This window comes from Nomascus leucogenys, unplaced genomic scaffold, assembly GCF_006542625.1.
Source record: "Nomascus leucogenys isolate Asia unplaced genomic scaffold, Asia_NLE_v1 Super-Scaffold_361, whole genome shotgun sequence".
Classification (NCBI taxonomy): Eukaryota; Metazoa; Chordata; class Mammalia; order Primates; family Hylobatidae; genus Nomascus; species Nomascus leucogenys.
The window spans coordinates 770,363-788,535 of NW_022095772.1; the positions used below are offsets into that span (position 1 = coordinate 770,363).

General features: G+C 47.4%; 1 long non-coding RNA gene across 1 annotated transcript; it reads left to right on the top strand.

Annotated features, from left to right (window-relative positions):
* Positions 1-11,810: 11,810 nt before the first annotated feature.
* LOC115833633 lies at positions 11,811-14,377 on the top strand. The gene is made up of 2 exons (XR_004029017.1): positions 11,811-12,031; positions 14,237-14,377. It is a non-coding gene; the product is annotated as an uncharacterized LOC115833633 (long non-coding RNA).
* Positions 14,378-18,173: the final 3,796 nt, after the last annotated feature.

Here is an 18,173-nt window from a genome sequence, read left to right on the forward strand (position 1 = left end):
TGCGTTCTCAGCTCACTGCAACCTCTGCTTCCTCCTGGGTTCAAGTGATTCTCCTGTCTCAGCCTCCCAAGTAGCTGGGATTACAGGCACGCACCACCATGCCCGGCTAGTTTTTGTATTTTTAGGAGAGACGGGGTTTTATGATGTTGGCCATGCTGGTCTCAAACTCCTGACCTCAGGTGATCCTCCCAGGATCACACTTGTAATCCCAGCACTTCTGGAGGCTGGGGCAGGTGGATCACTTGAGATCAGGAGTTGGAGACCAGCCTGGCCAACACGGAAAAACCCTGTCTCTACTAAAAATACAAAAATTAGCTGGGCGTGGTGGTGCACCCCTGTAAATACCAGCTAATCTGGAGGCTAAGGCAGGAGAATCACTTGAACCTGGGAGGCGGAGGTTGCAGTGAGGATTGTGCCGCTGTACTCCAGGCTGGGTGACCAGTGAGACTCTATATCAAAAAAAAAAAAAAGAGACTATTAGACAACTGATCTATCTTCAATGTTCAATGTCATGAAAAACAAAAAAACCCGTAAGGTAGCATTTCTAGATTAGGATAAACCAAGAACATAACAAAATGAGAAGTGTAGAAATTGATTGGATTGTGGATCCTCAATTTTCAGCCCCTGACCCCCAAAAATAGGAGAAACAAGGAAGGGCGTGGTGGCTCATGCTTGTAATCCCAGCACTTTGAGAGACCGAGGAGGGCAGATCACCCGGAGTCAGAAGTCAAGTGTTCGAGACTAGCCTGGCCAATATTGTGAAACTCGTCTCTACTAAAAATACAAAAATTAGCTGGGTGTTGGGACTGGCACCTGTAATCCCAGCTGCTAGGGAGGCTGAGGCAGGAGAATCGCTTGAACCAGGGAGCCTGAGTTTACAGTGAGCTGAGATTAAGCCATTGCACTCCAGCCTGGGCAAAAAGAGGGAGACTCTGAAAAGAAAGAAAAAGAAAGAGAAAAAGAAAGAAAGAGGGAAAGAAAGAGAAAGAAAAAAAGAAAGAGGTAGGGAAGGAAGGAAAGAAAGAAACAATGGAAGGAAGAAAGAGAGAGAGGGAAGGAGGGAAGGAAGGAAGGAAGAAGGAAGGAAAGAAAGGAAGAAAGGGAAGGAAGGAAGGAAAAAGGAAGGAAAGAAACAATGGAAGGACAAAAGAGAGAGGGAAGGAGGGAAGGAAGGAAGAAAGAAAAAGAAAGAGGAAGGAAGGAAGGAAAAATGAAGGAAAGAAACAATGGAAGGACAAAAGAGAGAGGGAAGGAGGGAAGGAAGGAAGAAAGAAAAAGAAAGAAGGAAGGAAGGAAAGAAGAAAGAAAGAAGGAAAGAAAGAAAAAGAAAAATGAATCAGGAGGGAGAGAAGGATGGAATGAAGGAGAGAAGGAAGGATGGAAGGAGGGAGGGCAGGAGGAAGAGAAGGAAGCAAGGGAGGGAAGAAGGGAGGGTGGAAAAAGGCAGGAAGGAAGAAGAGGAGAAGGAGGAGGAGGAGAAGGAGGAGGAGGAGGAGGAGGAGGAGGAGAAGGAGGAGGAGGAGAAGGAGGAGGAGGAGAAGGAGGAGGAGGAGGAGAAGGAGGAGGAGGGGGAGAAGGAGGAGGGAGGAGGAGGAGGAGGGGGAGGGGAGGAGGAGGGAGGAGAAGGAGGAGGAGGGAGGGAGGAGGAAGAAGAGAAGGAGGAGGAGGAGGAAAGAAGGAGGACGAGGGGAGGAGAAGGAGGAGGAGAGGAGAAGGAGGAGGAGAGAAGGAGCAGGAGGAGGAGGAGGAGGAGAAGGAGGAAGAGAAGGAGAGGAGAGAAGGAGGAGGAGAAGGAGGAAGAGGAGAAGGAGCAGGAAGAGAAGGAGGAGAAGGAGCAGAAGGAGAAGGAGCAGAAGGAGAAGGAGGAGGAGGAGAAGGAGGAGGAAGGACAAGGAGCAGGAGGAGGAGGAGGAGAAGGAGGAGGAGAGGACAAGGAGGAGAAGGAGGAGGATGAGGAAAGGAGCAGAAGGAGAAGGAGGAGGAGAAGGAGGAGGAGAGGAGAAGGAGCAGGAGAGGAGAAGGAGGAGGAGAGGAGAAGGAGAGAAGGAGGAGGAGGAGAAGGAGCAGGAAGAGAAGGAGGAGGAGGAAAAGAAGGAGGAGAGCAAGGAGAAGGAGGAGGAGAAGGAAAAGGATGAGGGGAAGGATCAGGAGGAGAAGGAGGAGGAGGAGAAGGAGCAGGAGGAGAAGGAGGAGAAGGAGAAGGAGCAGGAGGAGAAGGAGGAGAAGAAGGAGAAGGAGGAGTAGGAGGAGAAGGAGGAGGAGGAGAAGGAGGGGAAGGAGGAGAAAAGAAGCTACTCCGTATGATTCTACAAATGGTGGATCCATGTCAATATACTTTTATCCAAGCCCATAAGGAAGAAGAAAAAGGAGGAGGAGAAGAAGGAGGAAGAAGAAGAAAGAAGAAGGGGAAGGAGAAGAAGAAGAAAGAAGAGAAGAAGGAGGAGGAGGAGGAGCTACAAACTCAACCAATTGCCAACCAGAAAATGTTTAAATTCATTTATAGCCTGGAAGCCCCCACTTTGAGTTGTCCCGCCTTTATGAACCAAACTAACGTATTTCATTTTTTTTTTTTTTTTTTTTGAGACGGAGTCTCACTCTGTCACCCAGGCTGGAGTGCAGTGGTGCAATCTCGGCTCACTGCAACCTCCGCCTCGCGGGTTCAAGCAATTCTCCTGCTCCAGCCTCCCAAGTAGCTGGGATTACAGGCACCCGCCATTATACCAGGCTAATTTTGCATTTTTAGTGGAGACGCTGTTTTGCCATGTTGGCCAGGCTGGGCTCGAACTCCTGACCTCAGGTGATCTGCCCGCCTCAGCTTCTCAAAGTGCTGGGATTACAGGCGTGAGCCACTGCACCCGGCCTTTGTAGCATCTTTAGTTCAAGCGTCTGCACTTGGTGGGAACCATCTGTCCACCCTGAGGTTCCTGCTCCAAACCTCCTCTCTGAAAGATTGCATCTCTCGGCCGGGCGCAGTGGCTCATGCCTGTAATCCTAGCACTTTGGGAGGCCGAGGCAGGTGGATCGCCTGAGGTCAGGAGTTCGGGACCAGCTTGGCTAATATTGTGAAACCCCGTCTTTACTGAAAATACAAAAATTAGCCAGGCGTGGTGGCCGGCGCCTGTAATCGCAGCTACCCGGGAGGCTGAGGCAGGAGAATCGCTTGAACCTGGGAGGCGGGAGGCTGCAGTGAGCCGAGATTGCACCACTGCCCTCCAGCCTGGGTGACAGAGCAAGATTGCAACTCAAAAAAAAAAACAAAAAAAAAAACGATTGTGTCTCTGAGACCGTTCCTCTGCAAGAGGAACCTCACTTGCTAAGGGGAAGTAAAAGCATGTAGGCCACACCTGTTTCTTCTTCTCCTGCCCCCGCCCCCCTGCTCATCTGTAGCCCACATGACATAGGGATGTGGCCGCTTACCCCACTGGACTGCGGCACCCCGCTTCTTGGAGCCTGCTTCTGGGTCTTGCAGGTGTTTCCGGGCTCTGGACAGACTCTCCTGTGGCACCATAGAGATGCACCTTCTGTCTGGGTGGGCCTGACGTTGAGATTCAGATACAACTCCCCAGTGGTGGTAACAGGGGTAGAACTGTTGTTCCATGAGACTGACCCCCTCTGCTGAGTCACTAAATGTTGACATTCAGATACAACTCCCCAGGTGGTGGTAACAGGTGTAGAGTTCTTGTTCTGTGAGACTGGCCCCCTCTGCTGAGTCACTAAATGTTTGGAGTATTTGTGTACTTCTCTTGCACTCATTATTATTATTATTATTTTTAATTATTATTATTTTGGAGATGGTCTTGCTCTGTCGCCCAGGCTGGAGTGCAATGGCACGATCTCAGCTCGCTGCAACCTCCACCTCCCGGGTTCAAGCGATCCTCCTGCCTCAGCCTCCCTAGTAGCTGGGACTACAGGCACCCACCACCATGCCTGGCTAATTTTTGTATTTTTAGTAGAGACGGGGTTTCACCATGTTGGCCAGGCTGGTCTCAATCTCAAGTGATCCTCCTGCCTCGGCCTCCCAAAGTGATGGAATGACAGGTGTGAGCCACTGTGCGTCCAGCCCTCTTGGTTGACTTATTTATTTATTTTTTGGAGACGGAGTCTCACTCTGTCACCCAGGCTGGAATACAGTGGTGCCATCTCGGCTCACTGCAACCTCTGTCTCCTAGGTTCAAGCGATTCTACTGCCTCAGCCTCCGAGTAGCTGGGACTACAGGCGCCCACCGCCACACCTGGCTAATTTTTGTATTTTTAGTAGAGATGGGGTTTCACCGTGTTGGCCAGGCTGGTCTCAAACTCCTGACCTCAGGTGATCCATCTGCCTCAGGCTCCCAAAGTGCTGGGATTATAGGCACGAGCCACTGTGCCTGGCCTCTGGAGGAGCTAGTCTTTCACTATTTTACTTTCATAGTAAACTTGCTCACTCTGAATTTTTTTTTTTTTTTTTTTTTTTTTTTTTTGAGACTGAGTCTCATTCTGTCGCCCAGGCTGGAGTGCAGTGGCGCCATCTCGGCTCACTGCAACCTCCGTCTCCCAAGTTGAAGCAGTTCTACTGCCTCAGCATCAGAGTAGCTGGGACTACAGGCATGCACCACCACGCCTGGCTAATTTTTGTATTTTTAGTAGAGATAGGGTTTCACCATGTTGTCCAGGCTGGTCTTGAACTCCTGACCTCAGGTGATCTGTCCACCTCGACCTTCCAAAGTGCTGGGATTATAAGCATGAGCCACCACACCCGGCCTCTGGAGTAGCTATTCTTTCACTATTTTATTTCTGTAATAAACTTGCTTTGGCTTTGCACTGCCGACTCACCCTGAATTTTTTTTTTTTTTTTTTGAGATGGACTCTCTCTGTCCCCCAGGCTGGAGTGCAGTGGCATGGTCTCCGCTCACTGCAAGTATTGCCTCCCGTGTTCATGCCATTCTCATGCCTCTGCCTCCCGAGTAGCTGGGACTACAGGCGTGCGTCACCACACCTGGCTAATTTTTGTATTTTTAGTAGAGACAGGGTTTCACCACATTGGCCAGGCTGGTCTTGAACTCCTGACCTCGTGATCTACCCACCTCAGCCTCCCAAAGTGCTGGGATTACAGGCGTGAGCCACCGCGCCTGGCCGCCCTGAATTCTTTCTTGCGTGAGATCCAAGAACCCTCTCTCTCGGGGGCTAGATCCGAACCCCTTTCCTGTAACACAAGCACCTTTGGTTGGTGCTTTAAAGGAAACATGAGATGGGGCAGGAAGGGGTTATAACAAGCGACTTCTAAGCTTTCTGTCATTTCTTCACCTCCTTTCCCTGTCTTCTCAGATACTGTGTAAGCTTTTATTTATTTATTCATTTATTTATTTATTTATTTATTTATTTAGAGATGGAGCCTCGCTCTGTCGCCCAGGCTGGAGTGCAGTGGTGCGATCTCGGCTGACTGCAACCTCCACCTCCTGGGTTCAAGTGATCCTCCTGCCTCAGCCTCCCAAGTAGCTGGGATTGCAGGTGTGACCCACCACACCTGTCTGCTACTGTGTAAGCTTTCTAGAAGGCCAAAATATGCCTCCCCAGATAAGACCGTGGGAAATCGGTATATGCCACTCCAAAATACATTTCACCCCAAAATATATTTATTTGACATATTTTGAAATGGTCCTGCAAAACTGTCTCTTGGCTGGGCGCGGAGGCTCACGCCTGTAATCCCAGCACTTTGAGAGGCTCAGGCGGGCAGATCACTTGAGGACAGGAGTTCAAGACCAGCCTGGACAATATGGTGAAACCTCGTCTCTACTAAAAATACAAAAATTAGCTGGGTGTGGTGGCAGGCGCCTGTACTTCCAGCTACTTGGGAGGCTGAGGCAGGAGAATCACTGGAACCCGGGAAGCAGAGGTTGCCATGAGCCGAGATGACGCCACTGCACACCAGCCTGGGCAACAGAGCGAGACACCGTCTCCAGTAATTAAAAATAAATAAATAAATAAACAAATAAACAAACATAAAACCAAGCTACTGGCCAAGTGAGGTGGCTCACGGCTGTAATCCCAGTACTTTTGTAGGCTGAGGCAGGCAGATCATGTGAGGTCAGGAGTTCGAGACCAGCCTGGCCAATATGGTGAAACCCTGTGTCTACTGAAAAACAAAAACAAACAAACAAACAATATTTAGCCAGGCGTGGTGGCGTACCTCTGTAATGCCAGCTACTTGGGAGGCTGAGGCAGGAGAATTGCTTCAACTCTGGAGGCCGAGGTTGCAGTGAGCTGAGATCGCTCCACTGCACTCCAGCGTGGGCGACAGAGTGAGACTCTGTCTCAAAAAATAAAACAAATACAATAAAATACCTGGACACGGTGGCTCATGCCTGTAATCCCAGCACTTTCGGAGGCTGAGGTGAGCAGATCACATGAGGTCACGAGTTTGAGACCAGCCTGGCCAACAGGGTGAAACCCCGTCTCTACTAAAAATACAAAAAAGTTAGCTGAGCATGGTGGTGGGTGCCTGTAGTCCCAGCTACTCGGGAGGCTGAGGCAGGAGAATGGCGTGAACCTGGGAGGTGGAGGTTGCAGTCAGCCGAGATCGCGCCACTGCACTCCAGCCTGGGTGACAGAGCAAGATTCCGTCTCAAAAAAAAAAAAAAAAAGGATACAAAAATTAGCTGGGCTTGGTGGCGGGCGCCTGTAGTCCCAGCTACTCGGGAGGCTGAGGCAGGAGAATCGCTTGAATCCGGGAGACAGAGGTTGCAGTGAGCTGAGATCACGCCACTGCACTCCAGCGTAACAGACTGAGCGAGGCTTCATCTCAAAATAAATAAATAAATAAATAAATAAATAAATAAATAAATAAAATAAAGTAAAATAAGTAAACCAACAAATAAACAAAAACATATAAAACCAAGCTGCTGCTCAACCAGCCTGGATATGTGTTCTCAGGATCTCTTTGGGCTATTTTCCCTGGGCCTTGCTCACTCATATTTGGCTCAGAATAAACCTCTTTAAATATTTTGCAGTGTTTGGCTGCTTTTTTTTTTTTTTTTTTGAGACGGACTGTCGCTCTGTCGTCCAGGCTGGAGTGCAGTGGCATGATCTTGGCTCACTGCAACCTCGGCCTCCTGGGTTCAAGCGATTCTCCTGCCTCGGCCTCCCGAGTAGCTGGGACTAGAGGCACCCGCCACTACACCCAGCTAATTTTTGTATTTTTAGCAGAGATGGGGTTTCACCATGTTGGCCAGGCTAGTCTCGAACTCCTGACCTCATGATTCCCCCACCTCAGCCTACCACAGTGCTGGGATTACAGGCGCGAGCCACCGCGCCCGGCCGGCTCTTTTTCTTGACAGGTTCATGCATCTCTTCTGCCTGGAGACCCTTCAGGAGGATGTGCACTGTCTCAGAGGGAACATGACATGTTAAATTTGTCATAGGTCAGACAGTTCCTCATTCAGATTCTTCTGCCCGAGTTCTCACTTCTATCCTGGTTCATCATTATGGAACAAAACATTTCAGTTCTTTAGAGTTCACTTAAAAAAAAATCCCCAATCACATTACCGACAGGCCAAAGGAAGCACGTACAGGGTTCTACGCAAGCATTGCCGCTTCTCGGATCTGCTGTCTCCACGGATTTTCCTGCCGTAAACTGTGAAAGGTAAATAAATCTCAGGACCTCAAAATCACGAAGGAAAGGGAAAGGTCATAGTGGAGACTGTCTCAGGCAATCTTGCCTCCCATTTTATTCGTAAATAAGGTACTACAAAGATTTTAAAAATTACATACCGGGGCCGGGCACCATGGCTCATGCCTATAATCACAGCACTTTGAGAGGCCGAGGCTGGTGGATCACTTGAAGCCAGGAGTTTGAGACCAGCCTGGCCAACGTGGAGAAACCCTTTCTCTGGTAAAAATACAAAAATTAGCTGGCATGGTAGTGCGTGCCTGTAATCCCAGCTACTCAGGAGGCTGAGGCAGGAGAATCACTTGAACCCAGGAGGCAGAGGTTGCAGTGAGCCAAGATCGTGCCACTGCACTCCAGCCTGGGTGACAGAGAGAGACTCCATCTCAAAAAACAAAACAAAACAAAACAAAAAAGGACTACATATCTCCCTCACAATATGGCCACAAGGAAATCCTTGGAGACAAAGGACAAACAGAATTCAAAGTCTGATTTTTTCCTCTCCCCTACCTTTTTTAAAAAAAAATTTTTTTAAAGGAGTTTCGCTTTGTTGCCCAGGCTGGAGTGCAGTGGTGCGATCTCGGCTCACTGCAACCTCCGCCTGCGAGATTCAAGCGATTCTCCTGCCTCAGCCTCCTGAGTAGCTGGGATTACAGGCACCCACCATCACACCACACCTGGCTAATTTTTGTATTTTCAGTAGAGACGGGGTTCCACCATGTTGGCCAGGCTGGTCTCGAATTCTTTACCTCAGGTGATCCACCTGACTCAGACTCCCGAAGAGCTGGAATTACAGGGGTGAGCCACCGCGCCCGGCTCCTCTGCCCTATTGTTCATGTAAAAATGCAGATTTAGGGCCGGGCGCGGTGGCTCACGTCTGTAATCCCAGCACTTTGGGAGACCGAGACAGGCGGATCACGAGGTCAGGAGATCGGGACCATCCTGGCTAGCACGGTGAAATCCCGTCTCTACTAAACATACAAAAAAATTAGCCAGGCGTGGTGGCGGGCGCCTGTAGTCCCAGCTACTTGGGAGGCTGAGGCAGGAGAATAGCTTGAACCTGGGAGGCGGAGGTTGCAGTGAGCCAAGATCGCACGACTGCCCTCCAGCCTGGGCGACAGAGCGAGACTCTGTCTCAAAAAAAAAAAAAAAAAAAAAAATGCAGATTTACTGAGCCAGACTAAACTGTGTATTCTGTGGAAGACTGATCAAGGACTCAAATGAAACCTTTTGTCACTTAAGGACTTACCGGACATCATCAATGCATATCTTACACGTATTGATTGATGTCTCATATCTCCCTAAAATGTATAAAAGTGGCCAGACGCAGTGGCTCACGCCTGTCATCGCAGAACTTTGGGAGGCCGAGGCAGGTGGATCACTTAAGACCAGGAGATTGAGACCAGCCTGGCCAACATGGGGAAACCCCGTCTGTGCTAAAAATACAAAAATGAGGCCGGGCGCGGTGGCAGGTGCCTGTAATCTCAGCTACTCGGGAGGTTGAGGCAGGAGAATTGCTTGAACCTGGGTGACAGAGGTTGCAGTGAGCCGAGATCATGCCACTGCAACTCCAGCCTTGGCTACAGAACCAGACTGTCTCAAAAAAAAAAAAGAAAAAAATACAAAAATGAGCTGCGTGTGGTCGCCCACACCTGTAATTCCAGATACTCAGGAGGCTGAGGCAGGAGAATCGCTTGAACCCGGGAGGTGGAGGTTGCAGTGACAGTAAGCCGAGATCGCAACATTGCACTCCAGCCTGGGTGACAGAGCAAGACAGGATCTCAAAAAAAAAAAAGAAAAAAAAAAAGGCTGGGCGCAGTGGCTCACGCCCGTCATCCCAGCACTTTGGGAGGCCGAGGCAGGTGGATCACTTGAGGCCAGGAGTTCGAGACCAGCCTGGCCAACATGGTGAAACCCCGTCTCTACTAAAAATACAAAAATTAGCTGGGCGTGGTGGTGAGCGCCTGTAATCCCAGCTACTCAGGAGGCTGAGGCAGGAGAATCGCTTGAACCCAGGAGGCAGAGGTTGCAGTGAGAGTGAGCTGAGATTGCACCATTGCACTGCAGCCTGGGTGACAGAGCAAGACTGGATTCCCAGCCCCCCCCCCCACAAAATGTATGAAAGCAAATTGTGCCCTGTGCATCCAGAGCACATTTTATCGCGATTTCCTGAGGCTGTGTCATGGGCAGGCGTCCTTAACCTCGGCAAAATGACTGAGACCTATCTCAGATATGTCCTTTTTGGTTTACAGGACGTTTTGCAGTCGTGGAAAATTATGCAATATCTTTGCGTTTTGTCTATACCGCTTATACTTTCTTCTCTTCTTCTTTTTTATGTTTACAGAATGAGTTTTCTTTCCCCTTTCTGGAAATTTTCGGCTGATCCTAAAATAGACGCCGCCAAGCTTCCTTCTCAGATTCAAAGCAAGAATGATAGAGAGTGAGGGAAATCATATTTTACTCCAACACAGGGCTCCGTGGTATAACGAGGATTTTTAATGAAAAACCCTTTGATGCCAGGAGCGGTGGCTCATGCCTGTAATCCTAGCACTTTGGGAGGCTGATGCGGGCAGATCACGACGTCAGGAGATTGAGACCATCCTGGCTAACACAATGAAACTCCGTCTCTACTAAAAAAAAATACAAAAAAAAATTATCTGGGCGTGGTGTCAGGCGCCTGTAGTCCCAGCTACTCGGGAGACTGAGGCAGGAGAATCGCTTGAACCCGGGAAGCGGAGGTTGCAGTGAGCCGAGATGGTGCCACTGCACTCCAGCCTGGGCTACAGAGTGAGACTCCGTCTCAAAAAAAAAAAAAAAAAAAAAAAAAAAACACGGCTAAGAAACATGTTTTGGGGCAAAATATATTGTTTTTTTCTCTTTGTCTTGTAATGTTTGCCAGAGTTAGGTTGGAAAGTAAGTCATGATATATAGGGTTAAATAAATTCAATTTGATGAGAATTTATGGTTTGTAGGGCTTGCCTCCCCAGGCCTCTTAGACAGGAATTTGGGCAAGATAAAAAAAAAGTCAGAGGCCTGGTGTGGTGGCTCACGCCTGTAATCCCAGCACTTTGGGAGGCTGAGGTGTGCGGATCACTTGAGGTCAGGAGTTCAAGACCAGCCTGGCCAACATGGTGAAATGCTGTCTCCACTAAAAATACAAAAATTAGGCAGTAGTGGCATGTGCCTATAATCTCAGCTACTCGGGAGGCTGAGACAGGAGAATTGCTTAACCTTGGGAAGTGGAGGCTGTGGTGAGCTGAGATTGCGCCACTGCACTCCAGTCTGGACGACAGAGTGAGACTCCATCTGAAAAAAAAAAAAAAAAAGAAAAAAGAAAAAAAAAGAAAAAGAAGAAGAAGCTGGGTGCAGTGGCTCAGTGGCTCATGTGTATAATCCCAGCACTTTCGGAGGCCGAGGCAGGTGGATCACGAGGTCAGGAGTTTGAGACCAGTCTGGCCAACATGGTGAAAGCCCGGTCTCTACTAAAAATACAAAGAAAATTAGCCGGGCATGGTGGCAGGTGCCTGTAGTCCCAGCTACTCAGGAGGCTGAGGCAGGAGAATCGCTTGAACCCAGGAGGTAGAGGTTGCAGTGAGCCGAGATCGCGCCACTGCACTCCAGCCTGGGCGACAGAGTGAGATGCGGTCTCAAAAAAGAAAAAAAAAAGAAAAAAGAAAAAAATCAGAGTTCAATCCTCACTAGAAATCATATATTGCTCCTCAACAGAATTCCTCTTTCCCCCCAACCCTATAACCTTGTTTTTTTTTTGTACCAGGATCCAATCCCCTATCCTTTCTGTAGCCTCAACGTGGTGTACAAGCTTCTGAACCTCACTGTGGGGTGGAGTCCTCATTCTGAAGAATCCTGTGTATACACATTATATAAATGTGTAAATCTGGCTGGGTGCAGTGGTTCACGCCTATAATCCTAGCACATTGGGAGGCCGAGGCAGGCAGATCACCTGAGGTCAGGTGTTTGAGACCAGCCTGACCAGTATGGAACAACCCTGTCTCTACTAAAAATACAAAAATTAGCCAGGCATGGTAGCGCATGCCTGTAATCCCAGCTTCTGGAGAAGCTGAGGCAGGAGAATCAGTTGAACTTGGAAAGTGGAGGTTGCAGTGAGCTGAGATCGCGCCATTGCACTCCAGCCTGGGTGACAGAGGAAGACTCCGTCTCAAAAAAAAAAAGAAAACAAAACAAAAGTGTATGTCTTTTCTCTTATTAATCAATCTGCCTCATGTCTGTCATTTACAGCAAACCTATAGGGGACCAAGAGCTTTCAGTCCCCAAGAAGAGCTTCTTGAGTTTAAACCAAAAATTTAAAGAGCGAAATCCGGCCGGGCGCGGTGGTTCACGTCTGTAATCCCAGCCGTTTGGGAGGCGAAGGTGAGCGGATCATTTGAAGTCAGGAGTTCTAGACCAGCCTGGCCAACATGGTGAAACACCATCTCTACTGAAAATACAAATATTAGCCGGGTGTGGTGGTGGGCACCTCTAATCCCAGCTACTCAGGAGGCTGAGGCAGGAGAATCACTTGAACCCGGGAGGCAGAGGTTACAGTGAGCCGAGATGGCGCCACTGCACTCCAGCCTGGGTGACAGTGCGAGACTCTGTCTCAACAAAAAGAGTGAAATCTGATTTAGCACACCTATAAAACACCCAACAAGTTGTCCACATCCAGATTCTTAGGACCCCAATCTGGGTGGTAACTAAAATGCTTCATTTCTGTCTTTTTATAATTTGTAATAATTTAATCTTCTTTTTATACACAAGGAATGGGGGATCTTACGATGTTGCCCAGGCTGGACTGGAATTCCTGGCCTCAAGCAATCCTCTCTCACCTCAGCCTTCCAAAATATTGAGATTACAGGCGTGTGCCACCATGCCCAGCCTTAAACGTTTTTTTTATTTATTTATTTATTTATTTATTTATTTATTTATTTATTTCGAGATGGAGTCTCACTCTGTCGCCCAGGCTGGAGTGCAATGGTGCAATCTCAGCTCACTGCAATCTCGACCTCCCAGGTTCATGTGATTCTCCTGCCTCAGCCTCCCAAGTAGCTGGGATTACAGGTGCCAGCCACCACACCCGGCTAATTTTGGGTATTTTTAGTAGAGACGGGGTTTCACCAGGTTGGCCAGGCTGTTCTCGAACTCCTGACCTCAGGTGATGGCCTGCGTCAGCCTCCCAAAGTGCTGGGATTACAGACATGAGCCACCATGCCCAGCCTTGTTGGTGTTTTTTTAAAGAGACATGGTCTGACTTACTTAGGCTGGTCTTGAGTTCCTGGCCTCAAGTGATCCTCCTGCCTTGGCCTCCCAAACTGCAGGGATTATAGGCATGAGCTACCATGCCTACCCTTTTTTTCAATGTTTTTTTGTTTAACAAAATCATATATATATGCTTATATGTTTATATAGAGAGATATTGTGGAAATTTTACTGTATTAAAAAGCTTAATGCAAAATATGATTGCACAACCTATATAACTGTAAATTAATAAAATTTAGAATGTCTGGTGTATAGCATATTTGAAAGCTCTTTAACAGAAGATGAAAAATTCCCTTTTGAAAGAATATTCTAGGCCAGGCATGGTGGCTCACGCCTGTAATCCCAGCACTTTGGGAGGTGAGGCGGGTGGATAACCTGAGGTCAGGAGTTCGAGACCAGCCTGGCCAACATGGTGAAACCCTGTTTCTACTAACAATACAAAAATTAGCTGGGCATGGTGGTGGGTGCCTGTTATCCCAGCTATCTGGGAGGCTGAGGCAGGAGAATCACTTGAACCCAGGAGGTGGAGGTTGCAGTGAGCCGATATTAACCCAGATTCCCAAACTATAACCTGTGAAAATTGTAGATTGTTTACTTGCATTGATTCAACTTTTAATTGGCAGCACTGTATTCTACTAGTGAGAGCAAGAGAGGGCATGTGGATCCCTGTGTCCATGGACCGACCGTGGGAGGCTTCGCCATCCATCCATATTTTAACTGAAGTATTAAAAGGAGTTCTAAATAGATCCAAAAGATTCATTTTTACTTTGATTGTGGTGATTATGGGATTAATTGCAGTCACAGTTACGGCCGCTGTGGCAGGAGTTGCATTGCACTCTTCTGTTCAGACAGTACACTTTGTTAACAATTGGCAAAAAAATGCTACGAGATTGTGGAATTCACAATCTGGTATTGATCAAAAATTGGCAAATTAGATTAATGGTCTTAGACAAAATGTCTTTTGGATGGGAGACAGGCTCATGAGCTTAGAACATCGTTTTCAGTTACAGTGTGACTGGAATATGTCAGATTTTTGTATTACACCCCAAGCCTATAAAGAATCTGAGCCTCACTGGGACATGGTTAGATGCCATCTACAAGGAAGAGAAGATAATCTTACTTTAGACATTTCAAAATTAAAAGAACAAATTTTTGAGGCATCAAAAGACCATTTAAATTTGGTGCCAGGAACTGAGGCAATCACGGAAGCTGCTGATGGCCTCACAAATCTTAACCCGGTCACTTGGGTTAAAACCATCAGAAGTTCCACTATTGTAAATTTCGTATTAATCTTTGTGTGCCTGTTCTGTCTGCTGTTAGTCTGCAGGTATACCCAGCAGCTCCGAAGAGACAGCAACCATCAAGAACGGGCCATGATGCAATGGCAGTTTTGTCAAAAAGGAAAGGGGGAAATGTGGGGAAAAGAAAGAGATCAGATTGTTACTGTGTCTATATAGAAAAGGAAGGCATAAGAAACTCCATTTTGATCTGTACTAAGAACAATTGTTCTGCTTTGAGATGCTGTTAATCTGTAACTTTAGCCCCAACCCTGTGCTCACAGAAACGTGCTGCATCAAATCAAGGTTTAATGGATTAAGGGCTGTGCAGGATGTGTCTTGTTAGCAATGTGTTTGCAGGCAGTATGTCTGGTAAAAGTCATCGCCATTCTCCATTCTCTATTAACCAGGGACGCGATGCACTGCAGAAAGCCGCAGGGACGACTGCCCAAGAAAGCCTGGGTATTGTCCAAGGTTTCCCCCCACTGAGACAGCCTAAGATATGGCCTCATGGGAAAGGAAAGACCTTACATCCCCCAGCCCGACACCCGTGAAGGGTCTGTGCTGAGGAGTAGTGAAAGAGGGAGGCCTCTTTGCAGTTGAGATAAGGGGAAGGTTTCTGTCTCCTGCTCGTCCCTGGGAATGAAATGTCTCAGTGTAAAGCTGATCATGAGGTAGGAGAAAACCACTCTGTGGCTGGAGGCGAGATATGCTGGCAGCAATACTGCTCTGTTACTCTTTGCTACACTGAGATGTTTGTGTAAAGGGAAACATAAATCTAGCCTACATGCACATCCAGGCACAGCACCTTTCCTTGAGCTTATTCATGATACAGATTCCTTTGCTCACATGTTTCCCTGCTGACCTTCTCCCCACCATCACCCTGTTGCCCTGCCACACTCCCCTCGCCAAGATAGTAAAAATAGTGATCAATAAATACCGAGGGAACTCAGAGACTAGCACCGGTGCAGATCCTCGCACGTTGAGTGCCAGTCTCCTGGGCCCCCTGTTCTTTCTCTGTACTTTGTCTCTGTGTCTTATTTCTTTTCTCAGTCGCATCTCCACCTGACAAGAAATACCCACAGGTGTGGAAGGGCAGGCCCCCTTCACATATTGGCCAGGCTGGTCTCAAACTCCCGACCTCAGGTGATCCCCCACCTTGGCCTCCCAAAGCGTTGGGATTACAGGTGTGAGCCACCGCACCCAGCCCACTTTCTAATTTTTTCTCCTACTGTTTTTCCCTCCGTAGTCTCCTTTGTGGCCTTGTCTTCCTCTGCTTCTTTCTTGTTTGTGTTTTTTGGTGCTATTGTAGGTCCTCCTGTCTTCTATACACTCTCTAGGTGATCTTATCCATAACCATGGTTATCAAATCTGTATCTCCATTTTTGAACTTTCTCCTGAGCTATACATCCATGGATCCAACATCCTACGCCACATCTCCACTCTGATATCCCATAGGCATGCCAGTCTTGATAGGGCTAAGCCTGTTGCTTCTCTCCTCTGGTCTTCCTCTAGGAATGGCACCCCCTATACTTCAAGCCAGAAAGTGGGGCTTCATCCTTGACAACTTCCTTCCGTATACACTCTAAATCAATCAAATCCTAACAGCTACCAATGGTTCTTCTTACTTATCTCATGAATCCATCCACTTTTCACCAATCCATTGGTCAAGGATATACTCAGGAACTTACCGTTTCTTCTGTTACTGCAACAGTCTTCAGATTTGTCTATTGGCTTCATTTTCTACTGTCTATGCTGTCGCTGCTGTGATCCTTCTACAACACACATCTGAGATTGCCACTCTCCTAATTCTAAATCCTTCAGTTGTTTTCCACTGCTTTCAAAATGCAATGCAATGGGCCGGGCACAGAGGCTCACCCCTGTAATCCCAGCACTTTGGGAGGAGGCCGAGGAGGGCAAATCACCTGTCAGGAGTTCAAGAACAGCTTGGCCAAGATGGCAAAACCCCGTCTCTGCTAAAAACACAAAATTAGCCAGGCATGGTGGTTGCCTGTAATCCCTGCTACTTGGGAGGCTGAGGCAGGAGAATTGCTTGAACCTGGGAGCGGAGGCTGCAGTGAGACAAGATTGTGCCACTGCACTCCAACCTGGGCAACAAAGCTAGATTCCATCTCAAAAAAGAAAAAAAAATGCAATGCAATGGTTTCATGACCTGCCACAACATGGCCCTGCCTAGCTCTTCTTACTTGCCATTGCTCCTCATTTTCCCCTGCCCTCCCCACTCGACTGAACAGCTCTCAGTATCTCAAATTCACCATCTCTCTTCTACTCCAGACTTTTGCTCATGTGGTTCCTTCATTTCCAACATTCCCACTTTTCCAACATTGACCTTCCCTTAGCTCAACTGCTAAGGTCTTGCCTCCAGGTGCCACCTCTTTCACCTTCTTCGGGAACCTTTCTTTTTTTCTTTTTTTGAGACAGGGTCTCACTCTGTTGCCCAGGTTGGAGTGCAGTGACATGCTTACAGGTCATTGCAGCCTCAATCTCCCAGCTCTGCTGGTAAACAGATGGGCCTCTCTGGACCCCAGTTTCCAAAGGTTGAAGATCAAGACAATAGCTCGCAATTCCCTACATTTGTTAGGCTTGTATGAGGGGTCCTTCCAGCACTGCCCTAGTATGGTGCTCGGCTAATGGAAAACCAATCTGTGTAACTTGGACTAGTTTCATTCCTACCTTATTTGGGAATTATAAGAGTATAAAGGTATAAGCTTGTAAAAATATAAAGTTAACAATCTGACCCTCACTTGGGAATTATAAAATTACAATCTGATAACCACTTTACTTGGAAATTATGGTCAGCCCTCTGTATCCTCAATCAACCTGGGACTGAAAATATTTGAAAAAATTACAATAACAAAAAATCATACAAATAAAAAAGCACAGTGTAACATCTATTTACATAGCATTTACATTGTATTAGGTATAAGTACAGCAGGTCCTGGAATAACATCATTTCATCATTTTGCTTGGTGGTTTTCTTATAATGATGAGAAAAAAATAGATTTCTGGCTGGGTCCACTGTCACATTTTATTCATGTCTGTGTGGATTTTCTGTCTTCTGGTGTCTTGTTGCATCCCAAAGCCATGCAGTGCACTTTAGGTGAATTGGTGCATCTACATGGTCTCAGTGTGGGTGTGGGTGTGTGTGAGCGCGCCCTGTGAGGTGCCCTGAGTTGGAATAAGCCGGTAAAAACGATCTCACTTTTATTAATCTTTATTTTTCTCTAAGGGAGAGGGATAGAGGGTGTTTAAAAAAAAAAAAAAAAAAAAAAAGCTTTTTCTTTGAGACAGAGCTGTGCTCTGTCGCCCAGGCTAGAGTACAGTGGCATGATCTCGGCTCACTGCAACCTCTGTCTCCTGGGTTCAAGCGATTCTCCTGCCTCAGCCTCCCGAGTAGCTGAGAATACAGGCATGCACCACCACACCCAGCCAATTTTCTGTATTTTCAGTAGAGATGGGGTTTCGCCATGTTGGCCAAGCTGGTCTTGAACTCGTGGCCTCAACTGATCTGCCCACCTCAGCCTCCCAAAGTGCTGGGATTATAGGCGTGGGCTAAAAATCTTTTTTAAATATATACATGGCTCACACTTACTTCAATGTTTAATATTCGAAGTGTTTTGGTCTTTATTTAGAAGTTTAGGGGCGATTTTGTGACCACAGATATGTTGTAGGAACTTCACTCATATCGATTAGCCTGTGGTCAAACTGGTTTCCTTACAGTCATTTGGCTTAAAGTTTCAGTTTCCAAAAACCCCTCCACGATGTTAGGTGAGGACTTAGGGAATGGAGATGACCTAAGTATACGATGGGAAGATGTGCGTAGGTGATACGCAAATACTATTTTTTTGTTTTTAACCAAGGACTTGAGCATCTGTGGACGTGGGTCCCCTGGAGGGGCCCTGGAACCAATCAGGATTATAAAATCATTTTAAGGTTTTAAGAAGAGCATTGTTATCTCT